General features: G+C 49.8%; 1 protein-coding gene across 3 annotated transcripts in view; it reads left to right on the top strand.

Moving 5' to 3' along the window:
• Window positions 1-17,037, top strand: part of PRR5L (proline rich 5 like) — a 171,489-nt gene that overhangs the window by 7,053 nt on the left and 147,399 nt on the right. The window contains exon 1 of one of the 3 annotated variants that reach the window (XM_037840125.1): window positions 2,688-2,729. The exons of 1 other annotated variant lie outside the window; for it this stretch is intronic. The gene's annotated coding sequence lies outside the window, so the exon portion shown is untranslated. Of the gene's footprint in view, window positions 1-2,687; window positions 2,730-17,037 lie in introns of those variants that run through there. One more of the 3 variants, XM_037840126.1, reaches the window with a different exon arrangement.

The raw sequence follows: 17,037 nt of genomic DNA, 5'->3' as shown, positions 1-17,037 counted from the left end.
TCCGGCGTGTGTGTTCCTGTGCTGGAGGACCAAAAAGACATTTAATCTGACTGGACTACGGAGTGTGAACCAGGGATTCCTGATAGGTGAGGTGGGAGAAATGAACAGGTCTTGAAGAGTCTTGTAAGGCAGGTGTGTGAGTTTGGGCTTTGTCCTAACATTGTGGGCAACCATGAACGTGTAAGATGGGGGATTGCATTTTAGAAAGGTGCTAATTTATAGGTATTGAGCTATTAGTACAAGGCAGCCATTGTTGTAAGCACTTCCTCTGTATCAGATTTTTAAGATCCCTACAGTGATTTTACCAGATTAAGTAAAAATAAGCATCTTGGTTTTAAAGATGAGCAAACTGAGGTGCAAAAAAGTTACATAACCTGCCCAAGGTCGCATATCTAGAGGAGGCAGGATTCAAACCCAGGCAACCTGCCTCTAGAGCCCATGTTCCTTGACCACTAGGCAACATTATCTTTCTTTTTTAATTCATTTTATTGAGATATATTCACATACCATGCAGTCATACAAAACAAATAGTACATTCGATTGTTCACAGTACCATTACATAGTTGTGCATTCATCACTAAAATCAATCTCTGACACCTTCATTACCACACACACAAAAATAACAAGAATAATAATTAAAGTGAAAAAGAGCAATTAAAGTAAAAAAGAACACTGGGTGCCTTTGTTTGTTTTTCTCCTTCCCCCATTTTTCTACTCATCCATCCACAGACTAGACAAAGGGGAGTGTGGTCCTTATGGCTTTCCCAATCCCATTGTCACCCCTCATAAGCTACATTTTTATACAATCGTCTTCAAGATTTATGGGTTCTGGGTTGTAGTTTGATAGTTTCAGGTATTTACTGCTAGCTACTCCAATTCATTAGAACCTACAAAGGGTTGTCTATATTGTGTGTAAGAGTGCCCACCAGAGTGACCTCTCAGCTCCTTTTGGAATCTCTCTGCCACTGTAGCTTATGTCATTTCCTTTTACATCCCTCTTTGGTCAAGAAGAGGCAACATTACCTTTTGTGCACAGACTGCTGGGGAAGAGATTGGGGGAAAGCAGAACTCAGACAGGAAGGCCTCTTAGGAAGCAGTTTCACAAGTCTAGGCAAGTGGTGATGGTGACTGAGCCAAATTGGTAACAGTGGAGATGGAGAGAATGGACCCGATCAAGGATTATTTTGGAGTAAAATTGACAGGACTTAATGATTGAATCATTGGGGTGACAATCAATCCATACCCCAGTGACAACCTGCTCCTCTGTCATCTCAGCATGCTAAACAGGGCAGAGTAATAGAATGTGGGGACATCTCTCCCTAAAAAAAAGAAGGGGTATTCATAGATCCACGACATCACCGTGTGCTGTGAGGAGCAGCCTGTTGCACATCCAACTCGCATTTCTCTTGTCCCGGCCTCTGCCAACCATCGTTTTTGGTGCAACTTGCTATGTTTTATTCTTTGAGTTTTGTAATCTGTAGGTCATTCCTGTACCCTGCACTCTGGCAAATACCAGTAAAGCCACAGTGCCTGGTCTCTCTGCTAATTGTCTCCCAACCCACCTGGCTGTACCTTTAGCCTTGAATGATGTCAATTGCACACCTGCTCTGTTTTCACCTGAAGCCCTTGATCCTTTGACCTCTTCAGAGGGCTTGACCAGGATGACCAATTAAACAAATATTGAAAAACAATAGAAAGAAAAATACTTGGCCTTGTCCTTCTACTGTTTATTGATTTTTAAGATCGTCTCAGGCATGAAAAGAAGATTCACTGCTGGCATCTTGACATTGGATTTCAGTTAGCTGGAAGAGTGGCTTATCGATTGGGGTGTGGAGGTCCCGCATGTCAGGAGGGGGCCTCTCTGCGTCTCTGCCCCTGCAGGTAATAAACCTGAGAGTCACGGAGCTTGGCTGGGAGGGAGCTGCCCTCGGTTGGCATGAGGAGCACTGTGGCCCACAAGGCCACTTCTCAGTTCTATATTGACTCTCTGGGGGCCTCATGTTTTTCTTGCAAAAGGCCCTAAAAATCCCAGGTTATTTTTTCTGTGTCAGAAATGATACAATTGCTACATGAATTCATGCGTAGAGGACATGAGACTGCAGAGTATAGCATGAGTTCTTCTGTAAATACTCTGGCTTTCCATTCCTTCTTCCTAGGGAATTGTTTAACAGCAAATATTTATTGAGCAGCTACTATGTGCCACATTCTGTTCTAGGTGCTGGGGACACAGCTGTAAACAAAATGACAAAAATCTCTGTGTTCCTGAAGTTTAATTTCTAGGTGATTTGGGGAGCAGTTTGGAGTATAGCTTTCCAATCCCTTCTCCCATATATATATATATATATATATAGTAGTTTCCAGGAACTGGGGTAAGGGGTTGGGGAAAAAATTGGGAGTGACTGCTAATGGGTACAGGATTTCTTTTTGGGATGATGAAAATTTTCTAAAATTGTTTGTGGTGAAGATTGCATGACTCTATGAATATACTAAAAACCACTGAACTATACTTTTGACATGAGTGAATTGTGTGGTATATAAATTGTATCTCAATAAAACTGTTATTAAAAAAATAGCACTTCCCTCACAGGTTTGTGGTGAGGCTGGACTGAGATGACGTGAAGTGCTGGAAGCATTACCTGGAACTTTGCAAGCTTTGAATATGTATCCAATACCCTTGTTGTTGCTCCTGGAGAATGGATTCCTAGAAACAAAATTGCTGGACCAAAAGGGTAGGCATATCTTTTCTTCAAAGATCTTGCAAAGTTGCCTTCCAAAAAAGGCTTTCCAAATTCACCCACCCTGAAGCTGTGTACAATGGTGCTTGTCTTTTCTTTTCTTTCCTTTTTTAAAGCAGCCACCACCAAAAAAGTCTAGAAGAACATGCACCAGTGTCATGTGATTTCCTTTGGGCAAAGGGATCATGTGTGGATTTTCTTTTTTCTCATATTGCTTTTCTGTATTTTCTCTAATTTCTAAAAAAAAGAACATGTAATTCTGTAATGTTTAAAAAGAAAAAGTAAAAGTGCTTCCCACTTACTCTTCCCCGTTGGGGTCTTTTCCGCTTGCAGGCTTGGCAGTAGTTAGGGTAGGAGACCCTCTTCTTATTAGTCTACCCTAAAAAGATGGGTCCTTACAGCTATCAATGTTTTATTGCAAATTTCTGGAAGAAATAGTCAGAAGGTGGCAAATGTAAACATGGGAAGTTAGAAATTGTAGTCATTGTCCCAGACCTGAACTTTCTTGCTAGATGATACCAAAAGGCCCTCCAATAAAAACCATACCTGTAAGTCATCATGCCCCTACCAGACACTATAAGTTTGCAAATGCTTCATATGCCTGTTATTTAATCCTCACAACAATTCTATTACCTGGGTACTGGTGCAAAAGTGGAGGCAGAGAAGTTAAGCAATTTGCTCAAAGACACACTGCTAGTACATGGCTGAGGTAGGTATCAGTTAAAAAAAAAAAAAAAAGCTGAGGTAGGCTTTAGCTGTAGCAATAGCTGACTGAAAGAGGTGATATTTCTGGGTTTAAGTGTTCACATTGGATGGTGTAGCTAACGTCAAGAGTCATAAACAAGGACATTTTATTATCTCATTTAAGAGGAGCACATAGTTAGGGCAAGCTTCAGGGGAGACCGGTTCAGCAGCTCAATGATATCCTCAAGGACACCAGTTCCTTCCATCGCCCTGTTCTACCATCTTTCCTGTTGTTTTCTGCCTCAGTCAGAAATAGGGCTTTAGTGGTTCCATGTGGAAACTAGATGTGGCAATGTTCAGAGGAACAAGAGAGGGACAGTTTCTTCCCAGCGCTTTCTCCTTGAAGTGAAAAAAACTTTTTCTGGAAGCCCTGCCCCTTTCCTTCCAGCAAACTTCCAGCACACTTTGTCTTGCTCGTTGGTTCTAGGTCACTTACCTATATCTGAGCCAATTCCTGGCACGTGGCATGGAATTACCTCTAGACCAATTAAGCCTATCCCTGGAGCTTGTGCTGGAGGTGGGGTCATTTATCCATGAGGAGAGGGGTTCTCTGAGCAAAATTAGGGTTCTATTTGGAAGGGAAAAAAGGGACTGGATGTTGCTGAGTGGGATGGAGGAACCAATAGTGTTCAGCAGAAGGAGAGACTCCAACCTCGGTGGTCAACTCAGAAGCCCCTATTCCTACTTTGTTACACTGTTCTGCATCTTGGCCAAGACTTCCACTGCTAGAAATTGATTATTGAAGGTGGAGCTTATAAAGTACCCCATCTGCCCCTCTGCAGGTCCCTTCCTCCATAACACAGGGCTTGAGGCGTTCATTTAGGGTAGATCATTAGGAGAGAAGTAGTTGTTTTATTTTTAAAGTATTCCCAGTCTCAACTAGACAATTTTCATCCTGGGCATCTCTCGTCTGGGAGATACCATTTCACACTGCCCTTGGCTTCTCAGGAAGGGACCCTTTCAGGTGATCTCCTCTTGGCTGCTTACAGGACGGACTTAGGATAGTAAGCTTTTTAGATTTGGAAAACTTTGGAAAGATGTGCTTGGCCTCCCTTCATGGGAAGCATCTTTTCGGCTAGTGATAGATTGGAGGAGTATTCAGCAAGTATTAACACTCACATCCTTGCACCTTGGGACAGAATGTACTTTGGGTTTGGCCACTGACTTGTTTTGGCCATGGAACGTGAGTGGGTGTGACTCCAGCAGTGGCTTAAACATGCTTGCACTGTTGGGCTCTGCCTTGTGTCCCCATGTTTGGCATGGCCCATTAGCCACTACACCTTTGCCCTGTGCCCCAGAATTAGTCACATGGAGCACACCCCAACCTGAACTGAAGCAGAGTCTCCCTAGCCAAACTTAGACTTGAGAGCAAGAAAAAGAAATGCTTGTTTCTGCAAGTCACTGAATTTTTATCTTGCAGCAGTATTGTAGCAATAGCTGACTGATAGAGTGGAATTTTTGTTTTTTTCCCAAAGGGTACATATGGATGGTGTAGCATTCCTGTAGGACCAGCTGTCCAAACAGGCCCCATCAAGTGGCACCTGGAATAGAAAATGTTGACTATAGCTCAGGGAGGATATGAACTGGATATGTTTTGGGAAGTTTCTTGGAATAGCCCAGATTCTAAGAACTTTCTCCAAACTTGTTTTCTGACCCATTCTCACCAAAACAAGCTTCATGGCCAAGAAATTGCTAAACCATGTGTTTCACCATCAGTACTCAAATGTAGTATAATGTAGAGGAAAGAGCATTGGACATGATGTGGTTTGTACCACATTTCAGCTCATGTCGAGTCTGTGACTGGTCATTTAATCTCACTGAACCCCAATTTCCAAATCTGTAAATTGGAAGTGTAGGAATGAAACAATAATGTATATCTATGGTTTTCAAACTTTACTTTTAGTGGCTGGGATTTTTTCCAAACAAAATTAATATATAAAACGGATAACTAGATATACCAGACAGTTTAAATATTCATTATTTGGCACCGAGTCTTTTACTGTTGGCAGAACCTTCCAGGTACCTTAGAGTTTCTTGCAGCCCAGTTTGAAAACAACTGAAATAGAGCAATCATACCATAAATATTGATGAAACTGCTAAACCATATGTGGTAGTGGTAATGACAAAAGTGGTAGTGGTATATCATTTCAAAAGGTTCCCTTACCTTCTCTTTCTCCCAGATCTCTCCCACTCTCTGAAGTCTGAAAACCACAATGTAAGGTTTGTGTGCGTGTGTGTGTGTGTGTGTGTGTGTGTGTGAGAGAGAGAGAGAGAGAGAGAGAGAGAGAGAGCACAGTTTGTAATTTAAAGGGGATAAAAAGACTCAATAACACTTGTGTTAGGGTTCTCCAGGGAAAAAGAATCAATGAGAGATATCTATAAATATAAGATTTGTAAAAGTGTCTTACGCAACTGTGGGTATGCAGGAGTCCAAATTCCATAGGGCAGGCAGCAAACTGGCAACTCCAATGAAGATGTTCGATGAACTCCTTGGGAAACGAACTGGCAACTTCGACAAACTCCTCAGGAAACACTTTGCTGGTTAGCCAAAGAAGAAGTGAAGGTCCTCTATCTGTCTTGCTTGAAAGTCTTCAAATGATCGGATTAAATCCAGCTGACTACATTCTCTCATTGTGGAAGACACGCCCTTCATTGACGTCATCAGTCACAGCTGCAGCTAATTGACTGATGATTTAATAAACCAGCCTATTGGTTTATTAACCAGCCACAAACATCCTCACAGCAACCATTAAGCCAGTGCTTGCTTGACCAGACAGCTGGGTACCATCGCCTGGCCAAGTTGACACATGAGCCTAACCATCACCACATCTCAACAAGTGTTGTTTCTATAGCTGTGTGATGTCAAAGCCTGTACATTCATCGATGTTATCCCTCTAGTTCAACATGGTTCTTCGCTGACTCCATGTCACTACGTGAGCAAAGCAATTTACTGTTCTGAGCTGGAAATCTCTTGCTTCCTCTCAAAGGGACACATGTCATTCTGTGGGTGGAGACTTTGCTGGGCTTCTTTAGTGTAACATGCTGCAAATTGTACCCCACTTTACTCTGTCCCCTAGGACACTTTCAGCTCACAATAAATGCATTCAGTTGTTACAAAAATTGATTTTATCCTTTGGTCATAATTTGCCTGCACACCTGTAAAGGTCACCTGCGGTCGCAGTTGATTCGTCTGGGGGGGGGGGGGTGGCGGCCGGTTGCTAAATCCTAGGCTCCCAGGATTGCTCGGAGGGTACCGGCGGTGGGGGCTCTTTCCCGGAGGCGAGGGCGAGGCGGGGGACTTGGCCAGGTCCCCGGCGGGGTGGCGTGCAAAGTATGGAGGGCGGCGAGAAAGGAACAGGCGGGACACGGTTCTTTTAGGGTGAAGAAGCTAAGAGAGAGAGAGCTTTATTAGGGGAGAGTACAAGCTTATATCGGGCGTTTAGAGGGCGGGGTAGCTGTAGAGGTTAAAGGCTTGGATTGGTTCTGAGAGGGCGCGGAGGTTGATTGAAAAGGGGCGAGAGTTGCTCCGGTAACGGTGTCTGGCAACAATGTATGCGCACTGGTGGTAATGGGAGTTGCACTGGCAACGGGGAGTGTCCGGGCAAGATAAGGGGGTGGGGAAAAGGCGGTTCCCTCCGGCAAGCCTCCCCTAACAGTGGTATTTTGGGTGAGGAAATGGGGCCTGCCTCTGGCCTCACTTTCCCAGGCCCGGGGGGCTGCGGAGGGCGCTGTCGCCCGTGCCCACCACCCTCCCCAGGGGCTGATCAGGTCCCCCAGCCCAGGCCCGCCAAGTTGAAGCACGTAATCAGTGTCCCGCATTTCCCCCTTCTTTTCTAATTAAAGGAAGAAGCTTACCGGAGAGGCCCGCTAAGGGATGAGGGAAGGGGGAGGCCGGGGAGGGGAAAAAGGGGTTGACGGTGGCTCAGCGAGGCTGGAGCTCGGTGTTGGTGTGGCGCCCGGGCGCTCGACAGGGGCCTTGCTGCTTGCGGGATGGACGAGGGTGGGGGGTTTAAAGTTGGAGGTTCAGAGAAGCTGGAGCTCGAGGTTGGTGCGATGTTCAGGCGATCGAGAAGGGCCTCGCGGTCGGCGGGTTGACTGGTGGCGGTGAGGTCGCGGAGGGTTGGTTGTCATCTCGGAGTAGGGAGCGTCAGAGGTGGCGAGTCGCTGGTACTGGACTTGCACGAACGAGGAGAAAATAGCATCCGTTTGTTTCCTTACAAGCTGGACAATTCTGCGGATAATGCAGGGTCCTAAGGTGAGAGCTAGAATAATCATTAGTAGGGGGCCGAGGAGAGGGAGGAGGTAAGGGAGGAGGGGGGTAAAGATGTGGGACCAATAGCTGGTGGCTTCACGGTCTCTTTTGCGTTGTTCCAGTCCCTCTCGGACCTTCTTTAGGCTGTTCTCGGCGAGACCTGTGGAATTGGCATATACACAGCACTCTTCTCCTAGGGCGGCGCAAAGGCCTCCTTCTTTGAGGAGGAGAAGGTCGAGACCTCGGCGGTTTTGGAGCACTACCTCAGAGAGGGAATTGACAGAATTTTTAAGATGGGAAATAGCGTCTTGTAGGTGACGAATGTCCTCGTCAACAGCCGCCCGGAGGTGAGTTAGGGCGGAGCCTTGACTGGCTAATGCAGCGATTCCGGTGCCAGCGCCTGCAAGACCTAGGAGGGAGGCAATCGTGAGGACGGTGATGGGCTCTCGCTTTTGCAGTGGGGCAGAAGCTGCAGTTGTTTCCAGGCGGAGGAAGAAGTCTTCCTCGCTATGGTATAGGACCCTAGGGATGAGGACAATTAGGAGGCAAGTTTCATTAGTTGTATTGAGGGTTTGCACGTTAAGGCAGGGGGTAAGCCCTGTAGAGGAGCAGAGCCATTGGGAGGAGTTATGAGGGATGAGAAATTTTGCAGAGCTGCTGGGAGATGAGTAGTCGGCGCAAGCTGTGAGGTTGGGAGAGTTACTTGAGCGAGGGCGGATGCACTTTCCTGTAAAGGAGACTGAATGAAAGGTTAGGGGGACGGCAGAGGTATTCCAATTGCATTCCGAGGGGCTGTCCTCTGTGTTTTCTGAAAAGGAGAGGTTGGAGGCAACTGGCTCATACAGGGGGGAGGAAGTGGAGAGGCAAAGCCAACAAGAGGAGGTAAGATTAGGGTTGGAGGAATTCACTGAGGTGAAGGCCGCTTGGATAAGGCTGAGGAGGGGAGAGGAGTAACGGGCGGGGGGCGGACGAGGTTGGGGTGGTGGTGTTGGCAACGCGCCGTTTGCAGCTGAGGTGCGGTTTCCGGGTGTGCTGCTTGTACTCGAGGTGCGGCTGGGGGGCTGTGGAAAAAGGGGGTTAATGACTTTATTGGGACCAATGGCAGAGGGGTTTTTTTGTACAGCCTCCTTTTTTACAAGAATAAGGGAACCTGGGTCGATTCCTTTCAAATAAATTCTGAAGCCCCAGGTTCGACCGAGTAACCAGGAGGGATCAGTAGGGAGCTGCACACTGAGATTTAAATGTGAGCAGGTACCTGTAGGTGCAATGTGGTGATGGCCTCCATAGATACCCCAGGTAATGGGTTCTTCAGGTGGTTTGCAGTTAAAGAGGGCCCATTTTAGAGTTAGGTAATGATCAGTGGCGTAAGTCTCCCACTGAGTGTCTAATGTTTCACATCCCCAATATGCACAGTAGTACTGGTTGGGGGAATTGCAGTACTGTTTTCCAGGATTTGAGGATGGGCACATATAATATTGGGCTTGATTCCAACCAGTGGGGCGTACGGAAGGAGTGGGAAATAGATCAGTTGCGTTGACAAGAAAGGAAGGTCGCCCTGCCGTAACTTGGGTTTGTATAACTGTGGAATCTTCCCACCGTGCCAAGGTCCATTTCCAAGGCTGGTGAGGGGAGTGGGGCTGGTAGACAGCCTGGGTAGAAGAGGTGAGAGCCAGCATGATCGTTAGAAGGGAAGCAATGCTCGGGTGGGGGTTATGGAGGTGTAGGGGGCTGGCTTTTGCCCGTCTATAGAGGCGTATAATTTCTCTGATTTCTTGTTTTTCCGGGGTTTCACTCGGACTGGGGTCCAGGCTCAGGTGTACTGTTGTCATCTGGTGCACCAGGTTGCGGAGACGACGGCGTTCTCGTCTCGTTAGACGCGTGGTTGCTGGTGGCGGGCCGGATTGCCCTTCCTGGGATCCAGATTGGTTGTGCTGCATCATCTGGGAAAACACAAGCAAACCCGCGCCCCTGGGCGAGGAGTGGGGAGGGACCCTTCCAGGCATTATTCTCTGGGTCCTTCCAGTAGACCATCGGGGCCTGGGTGGGCCTATACGAGGGCCCCCAATGTTTATGTAGGGGCGAAAGTCCTTCTTTATTGAATGTGAGTAGATTAAGGTGAATGAGGGCTGCTATGATAAGGTCCCCTGGAGTTGCCTGGGGGAGCATTGCCCTCTCTTTTTCAATTTGTGTTTTTAAGCGGCGATGGACTGCTTCCACAATGGCTTGTCCCTGTGGATTATAAGGGATGCCGAAATGATGGGTGATGTTATATAACTGAAGAAAGGCCGCAAAGGAGGCACTGCGATAGGCAGGCCCATTGTCCATTTTTATGTCCCAGGGGACTCCCATGAAGAGAATTCCCTGTCTTAGGGCCTTGATACAGTGTTTGGCCGTTTCCCCGGCGAGGGGGACTGCATAACACATGGCCGAGAAGGTGTCAATCATTACATGTACATACTTGAGGCGCCCAAAGGACGGTACATGAGTTACATCCATTTGCCATCTAGAATTGGGTTTTAGGCCTTGTGGGTTGACTCCCTGAGGTTGCAGGGGGCCAAGCGGCGCAAAGGGCGCACAAGTTGCACAATTGCGGACAAGATGTTTACAGGTATCTAGGGGGAGGCCACATAAATGATGCAATGACGTAGCCGAAAAGTGAAACCTGGAATGCAATAACTTGGCCTGGTTAACAGCGTCTCCCGGAGGGGCCGCTGTGTGGGTCAGCATAGCTTGGGTATTTTGAGCTGAGACCGCTTGGTCTACTATGCTGTTGCCATTAGCCAAGGGCCCCGGAAGGCCTGAGTGACTACGAATGTGGCTAACGAACCAAGGATCCTGTCTAAGCTCTAAGATGCTTCTGAGGTCAGAAAGTGCTTTATCGATGGCCGAGTTCCCGGGGAAGAAGGTAGAAAATGCGAGGACTCGGCAGACCTGATACGTGTAGAGGCTGTCAGTGAAAATGTTTACTGGGTGGTTGCAGTGGGCGTTTAGCGCGTATGACACTGCCAGAATTTCCCCCACTTGGACTGAATGAAGGTTGACATAACTGAATAGGCGGGGTTCCGGATGGTCCTGCGAATAAGAGAGGAAGGCGAAACGGGTTTTGGAGGCGTCAGTAAAGACGGTAGTGGCACCCGGGATGGGTGCAGAGGAGGGGAAAGGATGGAAGGGGCTGCGGAAGGGAAGCTTGGCGAGTCCCTGTAACAGCCGATGGCTAGGATAGTGGCAGCTGAATTCCCCATGAAATCCTTCTAAAAGGATTTGCATGTCCGGGTTGTCACGTATAAGCAGGCGGGTTTGGCCTGCGTCTAGGGGCCAAACAATTTTTTCTGGCGGCTCTCCGAATACATGAACAGCCAGGGTGACTAGATCTGAAGCTAGGCTGATCCAGAGCCGCACTGCGGGGCAAATTTTTCTAAGCCGGCTTTTAGCAGGGTGCACCCAAAGTAGAGGGCCTTCCTGCCACAGGCAGCCCATGGGTGTGCCGGGCGTAGGAAGGATGAGTGCTATAAGATTGCCCTCTTTAGTGCTGAACCTGTTGAGACAGCAGGCGGCGAGTGCCTTGTTAATTGCGGCAATGGCTTCCTTTGCCTCCTGGGTGAGCTTAATGCGCCGGGAGATTGCTAGTGGCGGGGCTTCAGGGACACTCAGCAGCATAAAGAGTGGTTGGAGCTGCGCGGTGGTGATCGGCAACGCAGAGCGGAGCCAATTGATCTGACCGCAGAGCTGTTGAAGCTCAGTGATAGTGACCCGATCCGGTATGTCCAGCTGGGGAGCGGACGGGGCAATGGTTCTATTAATACTAAACCCTAAGAAGGCTAATGGTGGCACAATTTGAACTTTATCGGGCTGAACCGTAAGGCCGAGGTCAGCTAAATTAGTGGTGAGGTCTTTGAGGATTAGAGGAAGTGCCTCGGCGTCCTCAGAGGCCACCAAGATGTCATCCATGTAATGGATGAGCATGGCCTGCTTTCGCAGGGGGGCTACTGCGTGATTAACATACATTTGGCAGATGGCCGGACTGTTACGCATCCCTTGAGGGAGGACTTTCCATTGGTACCTGCTAGCCGCGCCCGCGTGATTGGGGACGGGGACTGTAAAGGCAAAGCGCGGGCGGTCTCGCTCATGTAGCGGGATGGAAAAGAAACAGTCTTTGATGTCAATGGTGGCTACATGATAGTGGGCCGGGATGGCTACCGGATGGGGGAGGCCAGGCTGCGGGGAACCCATCGGAAGAATATGCTTATTGATTTCCCGCAGATCATTGAGGAGCCTAAATTTCCCTGTGGCTTTTTTATGAATAACAAACACTGGCGAATTATAGGGACTAGTAGAAGGTTCTATGTGGCCAGCGTCCAATTGTTCTTGGACAAGGGCTTGGAGTGTCACTAATTTATGTGTGGGAAGGGGCCACTGCTCCACCCATATAGGTTCCTCAGTATCCCACTGCAGAGGAACGGGCGCTGGAGGTGTTAAACGAGCAGTGGCGCACATTATTGGGGGGGCTGCGTGGTAAGCACTGCCCCAGAGGCGGCGAGGATGTCACGGCCCCATAAAATTTGGTCTATGGTGTGTAGGAATAACGGGCGGAAGGTGCTTGAGTGGCCCTCTTCATCCTCCCACTTAATGGGCCCTATGGCCTGAAGAGAGGTGGAGGTACCAGTGGCTCCCACTACCGAGGGACCATCGAGAACCATGCACATGGTGGCATACTGAGCGGGCATGCAAGAGACCTCTGCCCCTGAATCGAGCGTGCCCGTGTACCATTGCCCCTCTATTCTTAACTTACGAGTAGGCTTTTCTGGGGTGATAGGGACTGTCCAGAGAAGCGTTTTACTGCCGGTGAAGTGATTAGTTTTATTAGAACCGGCCGGCACGCTGCCTCTTAGGGGCGGGGCTGAGGCTTGCCCCGCTTGGAGTTTAAAGCTTGCTCAGTGCCCTGGCGCTGACTGCCGTCAGGGCACCAGGGATAGCAGAGGTTTTTTAAGCTATCCTTGCTAAGATCTCTGGGGCTGCTCTTGCAATCGCGCGCCCAGTGATAGCCACGCTGGCAGCATGGGCAAGGAGTGGGAGGGGGGCGCCCATTACGCTGCATGAAAGGCGGGCGGTTGACTTCTGCATTGGGGCACTCCCGGGCAAAATGACCGCTCTGCCCGCACTTAAAACAACCGGTGGTGGCGGCTAAGGCGGCAGTGACAGCGCCAGAGACAGCCTGGGCTAGGGACGCGGCAGCTGGGTCAAAGGCGCTGCAGGCGAGTATCCAATCGCATAGGCTCTTCTCCCGCAAGGGAAGAATAGCCTGCTTGCAAGGGGGATTGGCTCCCTCGAGAATGAGTTCTCGAGCGAGAGCCAGTTGGGCCTGGGGATCATTAACCTTTCGAGCGCAGGTTTCCTCAACCCTAGAGACAAAGGTGGCAAAAGGCTCATTTGGCTCCTGGAGGAGCTTGGTGAATTTAGTAGGCCGACAGGCGGAACAGTTGGCAAAAGCTCGCAAGGCGATTCCCCAAAGGATAGGCCAAAAGGCGGCAGGCGCATTAATATAGGCGGATGCATTTATAAACGCTCCCGTGCCCAAGTAGGCTTCGGGGTGATGATAGACTCCAGTGGCTGCGTCTTGCTCGCTTTGCTTAGCTGCTTCCGCCTGGAAGTGAGCACGCCAATCTACAAACTGGCCAGGGTTAAGAATGGAATGGGCAAGCGAGGCCCAGTCTTGGGGGAGGCAAAAGTTCATGGCGATATCCTGTAGTAATTGGGAAGCGTATGGGCTACCTAACCCGTCTTCCTTGACGGCCCTGCGAAGCTGCTTGATAGTATCAGAGTCAATGGGATACCAGTCATACGGTTTCTGTGGTGTGGGGGTAAGGTTAAGAGGAAAGCAGCGAAAAGCACGAGAGAAAGGAGGACGCGCTTGCAGAGGGCTTGGCGCGGGAGTGGGGGTAGGGGGAGCGTTGCCCCAAGGGTTGCCTTGAGGTGTAGAAGGCAGCCAGGGGTTGTTAGTCTGCAGGGTGGGAGGAGCGGCGGCAGCTGCCGGTAGCGGCTCCGAGGGGGAGCTCGCCGGAGGGGGAGGCGGAAGTGGGAGGTCCCAAGCGTCGCAAGACGGCGGCGCGGTGGGAGTGGCTAAGGCATAAGATGGTGGACTAGCTCCGTCCTGTGAAAGGGCGGGGCCCAAGGCATAAGATGGCGGACTAGCTCCGCCCTGTGAAAGGGCGGGGTAAAGCGCATGCGGTTTCCGGCCCAGCTTAGGGCTGACGTCATCGCCGGAGCACTTCCTCCCCTCGATGGAAGAAGAAGGAGGAAGTTCGCCATCTTGGCGAGGCTTAGTATTGCTTTGTTTTTGGGGGGCGACTTCGAGCACGTTGTTAATTTGCTCGACTAAGGATTCTGTGTCCGAATCGTGGTCTACATTAGTATCGCTGTCTGAATCTGTTGGCTGGGTTGATAGGGCCTCCTTGGATTTAATGGGGCCTCGATCAGGGGGGAGGGAGCCTTGAAGGCAGGAGCGGATGGTTATTAAGGTGGGGAGCAAGCCGGGAGGGAAGCGCTTGCTCTCATGTTCCATGGCGTTGGTGACCCGATCAATAAGGCGATCATAAGTAACAGGGTCCCAAAGATGGCAAGTGGTGAGCCATGGGTTAAAGGGCAGCAGGAGGTCCCAGTATACTTGCAGCTGCCGGACAGACACCTTGCAGCGATGTGTGTCTAGGAGACCCGCTAGAGCGCGAACTTGGGGTGCTTGGCATGCAGATAGACGATTACCCATAGCGGAGGGAGAAAAGAAAAAAAGGGGGGTTGATTATTGAGTAAAGAAAATGAGGTAAACCGTGGCCGCGAGGCCGAAGGAGACGGCGAGAATAGAAGGCAGGAGCCTCTAGTAGCGAGAGCAGTTTGGGGGGGGCGGTCGCAAAGAGGCACACCACGCCAAACAAGGAAACAAAGACACAAAGGACCACAGCAAAGTAATGGAGGGGAAGAGGGAAAGCTACTGGAGGAAGAGTGTTAGGAGGAATGGGGGGACATAGGAAGAGAAGACGAAAGGTAGTCGGGGGCAAAAGCCAGGTTAATGCGGGAAAGGAAGAGCGGCCCGGGCGCGGAGCGGCGTGGGAGAGGCGGCTCCGGACGTGGAGCGGCGAGGGAGAGGCGGCTCCGCGGGGCGGCGAGGGAGAGGCGGCCCTTACTTTGCAGGCGAGGAGAAGGGGAGCTGGAGAGGCGTCCGGGCGAGCGGGTGGTTTTACTGGACCGCTGCGTGGAGAGGACTTTTAATTCCAGGGGCCCCACGTTGGGCGCCAGTTGCGGTCGCAGTTGATTCGTCTGGGGGGGGGGGTGGCGGCCGGTTGCTAAATCCTAGGCTCCCAGGATTGCTCAGAGGGTACCGGCGGCGGGGGCTCTTTCCCGGAGGCGAGGGCGAGGCGGGGGACTTGGCCAGGTCCCCGGCGGGGTGGCGTGCAAAGTATGGAGGGCGGCGAGAAAGGAACAGGCGGGACACGGTTCTTTTAGGGTGAAGAAGCTAAGAGAGAGAGAGCTTTATTAGGGGAGAGTACAAGCTTATATCGGGTGTTTAGAGGGCGGGGTAGCTGTAGAGGTTAAAGGCTTGGATTGGTTCTGAGAGGGCGCGGAGGTTGATTGAAAAGGGGCGAGAGTTGCTCCGGTAACGGTGTCTGGCAACAATGTATGCGCACTGGTGGTAATGGGAGTTGCACTGGCAACGGGGAGTGTCCGGGCAAGATAAGGGGGTGGGGAAAAGGCGGTTCCCTCCGGCAAGCCTCCCCTAACAGTGGTATTTTGGGTGAGGAAATGGGGCCTGCCTCCGGCCTCACTTTCCCAGGCCCGGGGGGCTGCGGAGGGCGCTGTCGCCCGTGCCCACCACCCTCCCCAGGGGCTGATCAGGTCCCCCAGCCCAGGCCCGCCAAGTTGAAGCACGTAATCAGTGTCCCGCAGTCACCTGTGTGTCCAGCCCGCTGCTTCAGAGCTGCTGCTTAAAAATGTTTCTTCTTTCAAAATCACTCTCCTGGAGCCTATCAATCACTTAAAACTTAATGAGAATGAGTTCATCAGAGTCCACCCAGAGAGAGTTAGATGGGGACAAAGAAGGAGTGTTTTAGTCTGGGTTCCCCCAGGAGCAGACCCTGAAACAAAATTAAAGTGCAAGTAGTTCATTTGGCAGGGAAAGGAAACACTGTAGTGAGAATAGAGAAGTGAGACAGGCATGGGGAAAATAGTCAATAAAGGGTGTCTCGTCAAGCCAACTACCAATGTCGGCAACTAAAGCCAAAATCCTGCTGGAGAAGTCCGGAAGTTAGTGAGGAGCGTGCACCTCAGTTTTCCCACCCATGGGAGAGGGAGCTGGGGTATTTATACCCTGACTCCCTTAATTGCTGGGTAAGAGCTGCTTCCAAGGGCATTAATTTCCTGACTCTTCCAGGCTGCCTTGGTCACTGGCAGAGTGGACCCCCTTGGCCAGAGAAAGCCATTAGACGAAAAGATGCAGAGGGTGGTCACTGCAAGTCAGGCCAGTGTGCGCTGAAATGGTACCACCCAAGAGGATATGGGTGGAGCATTAACTACAGGGCAGAGGGAAGTGAGAGCTTGAGAAGGCAGTGACAGAGTTTAGGGAAGGCAAGGATGATAGGGTAAGTCAAAAGGCACCTGAGGTTTCCTAATTCTCATTTTTGTTTAGTGTTAATCCAGTTCCAAGGTGTGACTGCTCAGCATAGCTACTTTTAGCGAAAATCTTAAAGGGACAGGAGAAGAAAGACACACCACTTCTTGATGACAAATCTAGCACCAATGTGACATTTTCACAATTCCTAACATGCATCTCTAGCTCTGATGGGTGAGGGCTGGGGAAGTGGATATGTTAGTGAAGAAAACTGCTGGTTGGCTCCTAATGAGCTCAGCCTACTGGCTGGGCCTCCTCTGTTGTGTTGGTAGACTATGCTGAGTTGAATTTTGCCTTGGCCTAATGATCCCCTTGAAATTATAGTAAAAATTTGGAGAAGGGTTTGATTATGAAAACCCTAGACATGAAGCACTGATGCTATATGCATAGATTACCTTAGTTCCAGAAGTTACTTTTTTTCTGGGCTGATAAGAAATGGTATCTTTGGGAAAAGGTGGACTTTGCAGGCTCTCCTGGCACAGTGAGATCTTCTAATGTGACTTTTGTTGAGGGTGTTTTGCTCCTTTTGCTGTGATAGCTTTTAGTGGTGGATAGTGTTGGAATTTGGGGATGTCCATCCACCCCCTTCCTCTTCTCTGAGTTCTAAGTGACTGAAAATGTCCCAATTAAGGCAATACCTTCTCTGAAGA

Source organism: Choloepus didactylus, chromosome 6 (genome assembly GCF_015220235.1).
Source record: "Choloepus didactylus isolate mChoDid1 chromosome 6, mChoDid1.pri, whole genome shotgun sequence".
In the NCBI taxonomy this organism is placed as follows: Eukaryota; Metazoa; Chordata; class Mammalia; order Pilosa; family Megalonychidae; genus Choloepus; species Choloepus didactylus.
This window is presented reverse-complemented; position numbering and strand designations above follow the sequence as displayed.